Below are 12,376 nucleotides of genomic sequence, written 5' to 3' on the forward strand. Positions count from 1 at the left end.
TGGGAGCTTGGGGGCTTGTTCCATGCTGCAAAACGCAAAAGAGGAAGAAATTTTTCTGCAACTTTAGTAGAACTTGAAATTATTAAGGATGATATTCTCCTTGTATCTTCCTTAGAAGAAATTGATTTGCATATTCATTCGGATTGTTTACTAGTGATTTTGACTCTTTAAGGTCTCCAATCATCTCTACATTAGATGAGCTCTAGTTTAGTATTGGATATCTTAAGACTTTGTTCTTTGCTTCATATGGTTCTTTTAGTTATATTCCTAGGGTTGGTAATGGATTCGATAACTTTCTTGCTAGAGGTGCTCGTCGTTTCTCATTAGAGATATTTTAGTGGTGTTTACTTCCTTTGTTTATTATGAACTCGTCCCTTTTGTATGGGTCTCTAAACCTTAACTCTTTCATTTAGTATAAAAAGTGCAAAATTTTCTGCCATGGCCATTTCAAGCCAAGGCATGTAGGGATGCTATGCTCCTAGCTATCAAACTTGGGCTTCAAAGAATATCCTTTTGTCTAGCTAAAAGGAGTAGTCTTAACAAGCCTTTTACTGTTGTAATCATAAACTAATGGGTTTTCCATTTTGAATTCATTTAAATGTTAATAGTATTGATTATTTCTATTAATCTTAGTTCATTTTTAATATATTCTGGACTAAAAGGGTTGAATGTATATCTTCACCTTAATTACAAACGTGTCTTTCAAGAGAGAAGATTCACCCATTACCATTTAGAAACAGGCCCGAAATAGCAGCCCATCAAATTTAAGCCCAGTCAGAACACAAAATGATGCTAGAGGAGAGTGATAGTGATTAGGAAGCTAGGAGAACAAGGCTTGTGCTTGGGCCCTAATAAAGCCGATCAAATTCTTTATACTTCCTGGGAAGAGAGTGATGGTGAGGCCAGGCTTGTACTCACCAATCAAAAGATGGGCCCAATTTAAGCCCATCAAATTTTTTATATTTCCTTGAGAGAGTGCGATGGTGAGGCCAGAAGAACATGGCTTGTGTTGTTTTCCTTTTCTTTGATATATATGAAATTACTGTTTTTTCCATCAAATTATCATGTGCTCAATTAAGTTTTCCTTTCATGCATTCTTTCATTTCTCCAAGCCTACGTTTAAATATTAATAAAATAACTTACAGATATTACCTCTAGTGAGATTCATATGGACCTTACTTCTATTGTGTCGTAGAGAAGCGGTAGGAGAACAGTATGTTCTTCTTCAATAGAGAGTTGATCGAGACCTCACCCATCTTGGAGTTTTGATAAAATTAATTATTTATTCATCTACCACTGACTTTCCCACTCAATTTCCTTACTTTAGAGAGTGTTTGTACCTCAGCAAGATCTTATTGTCAATTGAGAATCGTAGAGAGGATGCCATTTTTGTTAACATCTTCTCAATGAGATTATCCTTAATCATGTATTAAATCTCATATTTATTTGAAGAACAATTATGAATGAAGATGGAGAGAGAAAGGTTTTCTCAGCATGAATTAGACACATTATGTTTTTTTTCCCTCTTAGAATTGGTAGCTTTATATTACGGATTTACGGGTGGAGACTACTTCATTTATCACTGAAACATCAGATCCATGACCTATTCACTAAGAGATGCCATTCATTACCTGACTAAAAGCAACTCTTCCATGGTATATTAGACACATTATTTCACATGCAGAAGATCAGCCCAAAATATGGCCCACCTGATGGGCTGCTTGGCTTAAACAGGCATGGATTGCCAGGCCAAATTTATACCTGCTTACCTTAATATAAAAATTATAGATTATGTTTGCGGTGTTTCAATCAAAACCCATACGGGGTGTGGACTAATGATGATGTGGAGAAGGCCCTTTTTTGTGGGTTTAAGGAGTGAAATTTGTCTTCTCTTAAATCCTTCTGTACCAGAGTTCTTTCATTTGTCAAATTGGAGAATTTGGTTTAAAATGGCAAACACACTTTATTTACTAAATCATTAACTCCTAATTCTTATTAATAAGATTAGAGGTACTTTGGTGATGCGTTACAGTTATATTGATGTTGCTCCCGACTAAACCTCCCCTTGTGCCGAAGACGATGAGTCCTGCAAAAAGGGTTAGACGTGGGCCGGCTAGAATGCCGGGCAACCGCCATTGATGGCTAAGTCAGACAGTGAACAGATTAAGGTCTCGTGCAAGGATTACACATAACTATGCTCAAAATATATTGGATGCTTAACGGAGGGGTATGTCCTTCTTATACTGTAAGTGTCACCTTTTATGTATTTGGTAAGTTTACCCGGCGGAGGCTGTTGTTTCTCCTGAGATTATGCCTCCATGTCGTTGGTCCCGCTCGATCAGTGACTGAGTTGACCTCCTCAATTGAGAACGGTTGTCATATTGGTCCAGCGTTCGTTATGCTTTAATCAAGCTAGTCAGTTCTTATCCCGACTCTAGGTATGCGGAGCCCTGGCCGGGTCTAACCCGATCGGGTAGGAAACTTCCGTATCATTTGGTTTTCCATGTTTTTTGTTCCATGATTGATTATGGCGGTGGCTACGGATGGCCTTTGTTAGATCCGGTTGTTGAATGTGTCGTTTCTTACACTGGAGTAGTGAAAGGGAGTTCAGAGGTGTCTATGGAAGGTCTGCCTTGAGCCGATTTAGGTAGGGAAGCTTACTCGTACGATTATGCCACAGGCTTATTATGAGCATCAACATAATTTGTTCAGATTCACCTTGATCGAACAATTTGATTTTAGGAAAGGTTACATGGCTGTGAGGAAGGAAGTTAGGAATTGAAATTAGATGCTCAGGTGAGTTTGCAGTCCATTGGTAGAAAGGTTTTGATATTTTTCAGTTTGGTTCTGAGAAGACCATGTCTGAAGTATGGAGACGCAGCTCTTGTTGGATTGCTGCGCAAGAGCGCAAGTTGTCTGGTTTCAACGTTAGAGGCCAAATTTTAACTTGAATATAGCCCAACCATCGATTAAATTGATTTGGATTGGTTTCCAAGATCTTCCTTTGGAGTATTGGCACGTTCGACTACTTTTTTCGATAGTCAAAGTAGTGGGACGTCCCATCGCTCTTGATAATAGAACTACATAAGAATTTTTATTTTATTTTATTTTATTGCTGTTATGCTCATATCCTGATTGAAGTGGAAAAGGGGGTGGAGTGTGTGCTTGAAGTTCAAGTCTAACAAACAGAACCTGACACTAGGAAGGTTTTCAATTTTACTTAATCTATTGTGCATGAAAATGGAGAAAATATATGAGCATCTTGCAATATTTTAGGCATGTAGGAGCGTTATGTTTGTTCAAAAAATCTAAAAATCTTATGGTGGAGGAGAGGTTACCGGAGCCGGACAAGACAACGTTGGACAAGGTTCAAGAGCTCTCCTCAAACGCGGATCAGAAAAAGTCCTTTTTGAATAAAACTCGAGATTTTTCTAAGAATAATTTGGTGGAAATTCCAATTATTTTGAAATCTTTTGATACACATAAGCCATCCAATTCATCTAGGTCCTATGAAGAAGAGTTCAAGGACGAAGCAAATTCAAGTGAGTCAAATTTTAAAAATTAAAATGATGTGGACCGTGCAGAGGCGAGTGATTCATTGCCTAATGAGGGGCCCACACTCCTTAGGACAAGGTGAGTCAAAGTTCGTACTCTACAGAAATTTTTATTCCATTATCGCCTTATCTAAGGGAGGAGGTAATTTTAGCTATCATAAACTCTGATAATTCACACAAAGAGATGGATATGATGAAATGGATTCCAGAGTTTTAAATTTTGACAATGCAGCAAAATTTTTCAAATTTTGAAAATGATAAAGTGGTAAACACATTACCAAAATAGAGGGCCCACACAAAGGAATTTGCGCAGATAGAGGATTCTGAAATTTTGATTTTTGGGGAGAACTTGCAGTCTACCATGAATTCAATTGCAAGGACCCATATGGAGGCGCATCTACACATGCACGATGAGTTGGCAATTGAATGAAGTGTCTCATGATTTAGGTGTCGATCCTATAGTTGGGTTAGGTATTGTGGCAAGGCCAAGACATTCTTGTATGATTTATGGGATTAACTAATGGGGAAAAAAGAACAGTACCATTTGGTGGGCAACGGGGAAAGAAACAGTCTTGGTCAATGTTTGAAGAAATAGAGATCTCAAAAAGCAAGCAAAGGGAGATGGCTTTTGAAGAAACTAAGGAAATCGATTGCTTCTTGGTGGAGAGAGAAAACAATAGAATAAACAATTAGACTTAGATTATAGGTTCCTCTAATAGGAAAGGGGTCTTTCTATTTTTAGAGAAGAAGATGAGTTAGAGAAATATAGGGTTAAAGGATTAGAATTATACATTAGTCATTGATCTAAGGATTGGTAAGGGGTGTATTAGTCTTTTACAACTAATACATTGTATGAATCATTTTACCACCAAACTTAACAGTCAAAGACTTAACCATTAACGATGGGTAACTTGCAATTTTGCATGTTCACCAAGGTGGGCGCTATGAATTAGCCCACTTAAGTGGGCAGTCAGGAATCAAAGGCCTACTTAAGTGGGCGCTTGCAAAAAAAACTCGTCTTCCTTTCTTTTCTTTTCTTTTCTTTTTTTAATATTTAAATTCAATAATATAGGAGTATTTTAGGGCTTTAACAATAAAATTAATTCAAGGTAATTTAGGGTTTAAATAGAAATATGCTTCAACTAAGGGTAGTTTGGGATTTTAGAAAAATATGTAACAATAAAATTTAAATTTAACTGAAATTAACAAATCAAAGGGAATTGTTTGATACGTTTGCTAGGAAATAGGGGATGTAAGTGATATTATCCAACTAAAAGGGGTCTAAGTACTATTTCATCAACTAAAAGAGGAGGTAAATGATATTTATCTAATTTTGTATGATGATATTCTTTTGAATTATTAGGGGTGTTAGTAGAGGTATAAATCGATAACCGAAATCCGCTTCTGAATTTGCATCTTCATTCATTTATGGGTATCTAAATTCGTCCGATTATTAATAGGATGCGGATATGGTATTACCCCTTTCTTTCCGATTATTATCCGTCCGATAAAATTATCCGATTAAGTTATTTACTTAAATTTATTATTTTTATTTTTATAAATTTTACCTATTATATGTGACTATTTTTCTAGATTTTATACTAAAATAGCTATCAAAGTTCCTAAATTCTTAAATTTCAAACCTAGCCCTCACAAATAAAAAGGTAATGATGTAATTTGGTAGTCGAAAACTTGTATTCAATCTATATTCATGCCTATTTAAAAGAATTTACTTAAGAAAATAATTATCCGATTATCATCTGAATCCGACAGAATCCGTTCGAGAATCGATAAAATATTATCCGAATCCGTCCGAATATAATAGAATGTGGATATGGATATACCACTATCCAATCCGAATCCGGTCCGTTTACACCTCTAGGTGTGAGAATGAAAGCAAGGATCAAGTTTGAGTTTTTCTAATGTATTTATTTATTTTTTTTAAATTCTTAAGACAAATTAACTTTTAGTGGGAAAAAAAAATCAACGCCCATTCCCGATACAAAATCAATCCATTACCGATTCCTGGTTTAAGATACAGGATTTAAAATTCAAGTTCGGCGGTAATATTAAAGTTGCAGGCTTTCCATATAACCATAAAAGAAAATTGATTTTTGTTGCTCCAGGGTGCAAACGATTTCATCCAACGAAGCATTTGAATTACAAAAACTTCATTCAAGAACTTGAGAAAATGCAGACACATCAAAGAAAAGAAAAAATATAAAAGATAGATGCATGAAAACACAAGGTTCAATCCGAACCAAAGAATGAAAATTGACTAGATGACGTACATGCAAAGACAAGGTAATCCTGGCTAAGGAATGGGTCGAGCTCAATGACAATAAGCCCTTAAAATAGTAGTTGTAACTAAGGGTGTCAATACGGTACGGTATCGGTAATTCAGTACGGTACCGCATTTTAAATTGTCCAACCATAACTGTTCCATACCATATAAATTCGGTACGGTATGAAGACGGTATTTTAAAAACGGTTCGGTATGAAATCGGTACGACAAAAACGGAATGGTTCTGTATATGGTACGGTATGAATTCGGTATAAAATCATATCACTTTGCTAATGAACCTTAATTTAGAAGGGCACTCCAATAGATTAGAAAGAGAAGAGATTGATTAAGCCAAATAATAGCCAGGGTAAACATACCCTTAAGATAGACTGAAGGACATGGATGAGACAAAAAAATGGAGACAACATTGGCTATTCTGGAATTCAAACTTGCCTACATGTTTGTCTATTCTCTCCTATACAAGACAACGTTTTTAGGCTTCCAATATAACGAAACACCCATGTAAATTTCATACTTGAAATGCTTGGAAAATTGCAAATACAAATGAAACGCTATGCTTTCTTGGCTCTTGTTGCTAGGAGGTTAATGATTATTAGGCAAGTAGGCAACTTGTTTGGTGGGGAAAGAAATAATAGAAATACAATCCCAAATTAGCACAAGTTGTTTAGAGACTAACTGGTTAAGATCTACAGAAATGGAAGAACCATCTATTACAACTATAGTCCTTTAGCACCTTAGTTATTCACATATTAGGGTTTAAAGGTTAAACTAAAATTCAAAACTTACCTTAAAAACGGTATTCGCTACGATTTGGTATTCGGTACGGTATACGTTATCTACCAACGATATACTGTTTGAAACCAAAACCGTACCGTACCAAATTCCAAAAAACAGTTTCGGTACATACTGTACCGAATTTGAATCGGTATGGCACGGTGCGGTTTTAAACGGTATGGTTAAACGTTTTCGGTACCATATTGACACCCTTAGTTGTAAAAACCACAACAATTAAGCACAAGGAATACGACATATGTATCATCCTTCACAAACACCCAAAGAGGTGCAAAGACACACCGACGGCTGGTGAGTCTCGCAACAGCAAAGCTTCTAGATCCACGAGAAACACTTCCAGCTCCGGCTTAAAACCTTCAGATCTAAGGAATGCACTACTAGATCTCACATCTACTTGATTATTTTATTTTATTTTTCTAATAACCCCCAATTGGGAAAAAATAGAGAAACATAGAGATGGAGAGAATCAAAAACTGCTAATGACTCTTTTGTTTTTCTTCCTTTTTTTCCTAACCAAAACTTCACGGGATGAGAGACTGATGACAAGGAGACAGGAACCGCAACATCAGGTGGCAAGAGGCTGAAACAGTACAATATAAACGTATGAAAGTTACAATTTCTTATACGGAGACGGAATAAAGTATCAAAGTTCCAAGTTCAACCCAGAAAACTGAACTACGACAGATCGACCTACATAATGGATTCCTAAAATGAAAGTTTCAAGTTTCAAATCACGTTAGGAGGGAAGAATATCAACCATGAAGCATTTTTAAACTTTATTTTTTACGTGTTTAAACAAGGTTATTCACATTATTAACGACTGCACTGAAGAAAAAGGATGAAAGAGACTTAAGAATGTATAAATAAAAAATAAAATGACTAAATTAAAGGAAAAAGAAAAAGATAAATTACAGGAAGAGAGAAAACAAACTAGTGTTGGGTCTCTTAATAGACAACAAACTAATGTTGGGTCTTCTTAATATAATATATTACATTTGGGTCTCGATCAAGCTAATGGTGTCACTCACTATTAAGTGTTTTTAAATTTTAAACCTAGATGGACCAAAACACGCCTTAAATTGCTTAATAACCAAAATACCCCCTCACAAATCATGCTTTCTTTCTAATGCCAACGTTCCTAATACCAAAATTTAACCCTTTTGATTCTCAGGCAACCCCTCCAATTCATGAAGTCATGACTGTTACTTTCACTCTCCATCTACAACCTTCATCACATCACTAGATCAAATTCTTGCCATTGGAGGTTCAATGTTGAGCTGTAGCAGGCGAAAAGACAAAGGGTTTTCATTGAGAGAGACGCTTGGATCAGTGATGGCTCAACTCCATGACGAAGAAACAGATTGAGCAAGAATCTCGTCAGGGTATAGCAGGTGAAGAAGGCAGTGTTCAGCGATTTCATCTGGTAAACTAGGGATCAAGGACTCAGAATTCTGAGTTTTCTCTTTTGAGCTTTCTTCTTTGATCATCATCTTCAACCCCGCCTCTGCAAACTCATTATAGAGGGAGCAAATTGTAGTAAAGAGAATCAAGAACAATTTTAGAGAAAAATACATAACTAATTGATTACTTTTTCGGTGGAGTTTGTTTGTAGAATAATTTAATTCTCCAAGTTGCAATGTTACTCTCATCAGGAGTTTTTATTTGGAGATCTATAGAGAGGGGCTTAGAAATTATTGTTGACAATGGCAGCGACACTTGTAGGATCATGGATGAGTGAGCTGTTAAAACTTGGGGAAAAGATGCGAATTCAATTAACCCAGAAGTTCCCTCGCTCCCAACTTAAAAGACGAAGATGAGGAATAACTGAGGAAATCTCCTCCTTCCTCACCCAAATTGCTATTTAAGAGAAGCAAAGTTGTTCAAGTTGCAAGGCACAACGCCAGGAGTACATCTTAGAAGCCACAGTCTTTAATTCTTCGTCGTCATCGTACTAAATAAAATACGAGAAAAATGGAAGGTCTTTATTTGTCTTTACAAAAGAAAAGAAAGAAAAAAAGAGGAAAAGTCATCTGTGACACGTTTACTAAAAAAAATCCTTTTGCGGCTAATCATTTATTAGTAAAAATTGAGAAACTCAATACGAAGGCAAAAAAAGAGAAAATAATAACTTGGTCTTGGGCATCTACTATTATACTTACAGGGATTGGCCATACAATTGCTAGCCACCATCTTTATGCTTATGGATGGCTCTTTGCCTTCTTAATTTTCCTGAATTTTCGAATTGGAATGTTTTTGTGTTGTGTGTTTAGTATGTATATTTGATGCATCCAAAAATTGATCAACCTTCAAATTCTTGCAAAACAACGTCAGTTGTGGGCTAGTTTAGTAGTTGAGAAGCTACCTCCGAAGTCTAAGTCAGTAATTGAATCACCACAGAGCTCTGGCTAGTTGTAAAGCTTAATTGAATAATGATAATAGACGGAAACGGTTTAATTACCTCTACTTAGTGTGATACTTCAGTTTATATAAGGTTTACCTCTTATTCTCAAGCATTAGATTCATTTATAGTTCTCCTTCATGGTCGTCCGATCGTAAGGTTTTTCCCCTTAATTTGAGTCAATTACAGTTTCCATGTATGGCACAATTGTCTATCCCAAATTTGACTGAAACACGTCGCTCCATAACCTTTGTGTTCCTTCATGCTTACGATACCTTGGGTTCAGCTCTCGAACCGATCCTGGTTTGGTTCATTGAACCGATTGTGGTTAAACCAGATTATCATTTTATACTTATCATGAGCCCCCCAGGCTAAGTGATTGAGATGAAATGACCAATTGTTTGGTTTGTTTTTTCTCTATCATGAACTCTAAACGACCCATCACTCTTCAAAACATTGCATTTATTATACCCGTCTGTGCAATGGTACATTTCATCGAGCCGTACTCGTCTATCATACTTCGTGCCATCAGCACCACTTGGCCCTAGGGAACAGGCGCCATCATGACAACCTCACCCTTGAACTGTTTTCTTCTTTCCACCGTTGATTATGGGTTAATCTTACTCGTTGGATCATGTCTTGAACTGTCATTCGAACTCAACCATCAATCTAGATGCATCTCGCTCGTACAAGTTGTTCTTCCAAATCTACTTAAACCTTTGCGCATCCTCATTTCTTCTTTACTTTGTCAAAACTACGAGTTGCCTGTGTCAGAAGAACCTCTGCACACATGATTTGAACCATTGGTTGCCTTCAAGTTTTCAGTTCAAGCTTCAATTTCTTCAAGTTTTCTACTAGTAAGTTTCCCCAACTCTTTTTTCCATTTCTTTTTCTTTTCTTCTTTTCCTTTTGAGACCAGCTCCATCTTCTTTGGTCTTCCTCATTTCCACCGTAGAATAACCTTCTCAGCCCCATTTTTACTCTTTTTCAACCATGGGTAGTGGTAGAACCACGGACAATGACTCGATCGATCAAATGATCGACGGGGAAGAATCAGTTAACCGATCCACCCTAATTGCTTTTGTAGAACCTTCTAGGGATAGGAACATTAGGGTGACTGACCATTGATTTGGCCCCTCCACTCAATCCTCCAGTAGAGACCCATAGGGAAACCCTCTTGAAGATGATGTTGTTACCTCATCTCCCGTTCCCCATAAACGAAAAAAACCCTTTCAAGGCTTCTGCCAGCCACTCCCGACCATCTAAAAGGCCCTCTCAAGGTCCCAGTTACTTTGTCTCTTACCTTCATAGTGAAGAGATAGACTTTGCTTCTTATTTCTATTCCCTTCTTTTCTCTTATCTCCTTCGGGTACCCAATCCGAACGAGAGGGTTAACTCTAACCCTCCCGAGGAGTTCTCTTTTTATATTGACACCTTGAAAAGTGGTGTTCGATTCCCTTTTAACTTTCCTCAATTTTAGGAGATTCTCAACCATTGGGAAATTTTTCCAAGGATGCTCCTCTCAAACAATTGGCATCACATTGTCGGTTTTTTTGGCTTATGTTTTGAGTTAGAAATTACTCTCTCTCCCTCTTTTTCACACTTCTTCTATCTTAGTAAATCCAACCCTCCTAGTTGGATTTTCTTCTCGAAGCGCCTCAAAGATTAGTTGGGGTGGTCAGGGAGTATCCTCGCTGAGGGTACTTGCCCTTCTAACCATAAGGGATGGTGCCATCAGTACTTGTTTTGCCTAGAGCCTCCTTCTGAGTTAAGCTTTTCGGTTGACTGGAATCGACTTGATTCCTATACCCAGGCAAATCGTGCTCTTCCATTATCTCCCGATGAAGAAAGTGTCGTCAAGAAAATTAAAAACTATTCGAGTGCATCAAGAGATCCATGGTTTGGCCATGTGGAGTACAAAGTTGTCCTTCAAATGTGGGGTTTAGCCCCCGGTGAGCTCCCAACCCCTTATAACCTCTACTTTAGTCATAATCTATCTCGAATTTGACTGAAACACGTCTCTTTCCATAATCGTCAGGTTCCTTCATGCTTACAATACCTCTGGGTTCAGCTCTCGAACCGATCCTAGTTCGGTTCATTGAACCGACCGTGGTTAAACCCGGTTAGCTATCACTTTATACTTGTCAATATCTATAACAAAAGAGAGACATCTTTTGTTAATGATCTCAACCAAGTTGTAAACAAGTTAATGGCTTTGACTTTGGGTTTCATTTGATCATTCGTGATTACTATAACTTGGGTTGGACATTAATTGAACAAGCAATCATAATATCTCTTGAAAAGAAATAAAATTAAGGATTGGGGCGTTTTAGAAGCCAAATCTAATGGAGGACAAAGACCATTTTAAGATGCATAAGATTAAAGAAGTACTAGAAGACAACCTTAGAATCAGGAGAAACTGATGTTAGCCGATGCAAAACTTACTCTTGATTTAAAAAAATCTTTCACAACTGCGTATTAGATAAAATGTCTATTTTACCCATGTCTTTTATGTAATGTTCTTAATTGTAATCACTCATATGATATAAAACAACTCTCTCTCATCAACAATAGATTGAGAAAGATATTTCGTTAAACCTATTCTATTATGGTATCAGGTGCAGGTTCGGTCTCCTCACCGTGTTTTCTGCAATTTCTTCCTGTGGTTTTGTATGTGCAATTTCTGCAATTTCTACTCTCGTATGTGCATTTACAAATTTCCATCTTCATCATCCTCTCCCACGGCTTTGTCAGCTGTTTCTGCTTCACCTGCAATTTGGCATCTTCGACTTGGGCATGCTGCTTCTCCTATGGTCAGTCGTATAATAAAACGTTTTTCTCTTCCTACTGTTGGTAGCAAGGATAGTTCCCTTTGTACCCCTTGTCAGTTAGGCAAATTTCATTGTTTACCTTTTCGTACTTGTCATACTCATACTACAGCTCCTCTACAAATTGTGTATTCTGATCTTTGGGGTCCCTCTTTTGTTCCTTCTCATGAGGGTCATCGCTATTATATCTCATTTGTAGATGACTTCACTCGTGATACATGGTTGTATACACTTTCTAATAAATCTGAGGCATTTTCTATTTTTCAAATTTTTAAAGTGTTTGTTGAGAACCAATTTACTTCCACCATTAAATATTTCCAATCTGATTGGGGAGGGGAATTTCAAAGTTTTTCCAAATTTCTCAGAAATTGTGGTATTGGACATAGATTATCCTGCCCTCATACATCTCAACAAAATGGACGAGTTGAACGGGAGACACCGTCAGATTGTGGATGTTGGTTTGTCATTACTTGCCCACTGGATTATCTTTAGATTTTTT

This window comes from Hakea prostrata, chromosome 5 (genome assembly GCF_041222555.1).
Source record: "Hakea prostrata isolate BN-2017 chromosome 5, UWA_Hpros_2, whole genome shotgun sequence".
In the NCBI taxonomy this organism is placed as follows: Eukaryota; Viridiplantae; Streptophyta; class Magnoliopsida; order Proteales; family Proteaceae; genus Hakea; species Hakea prostrata.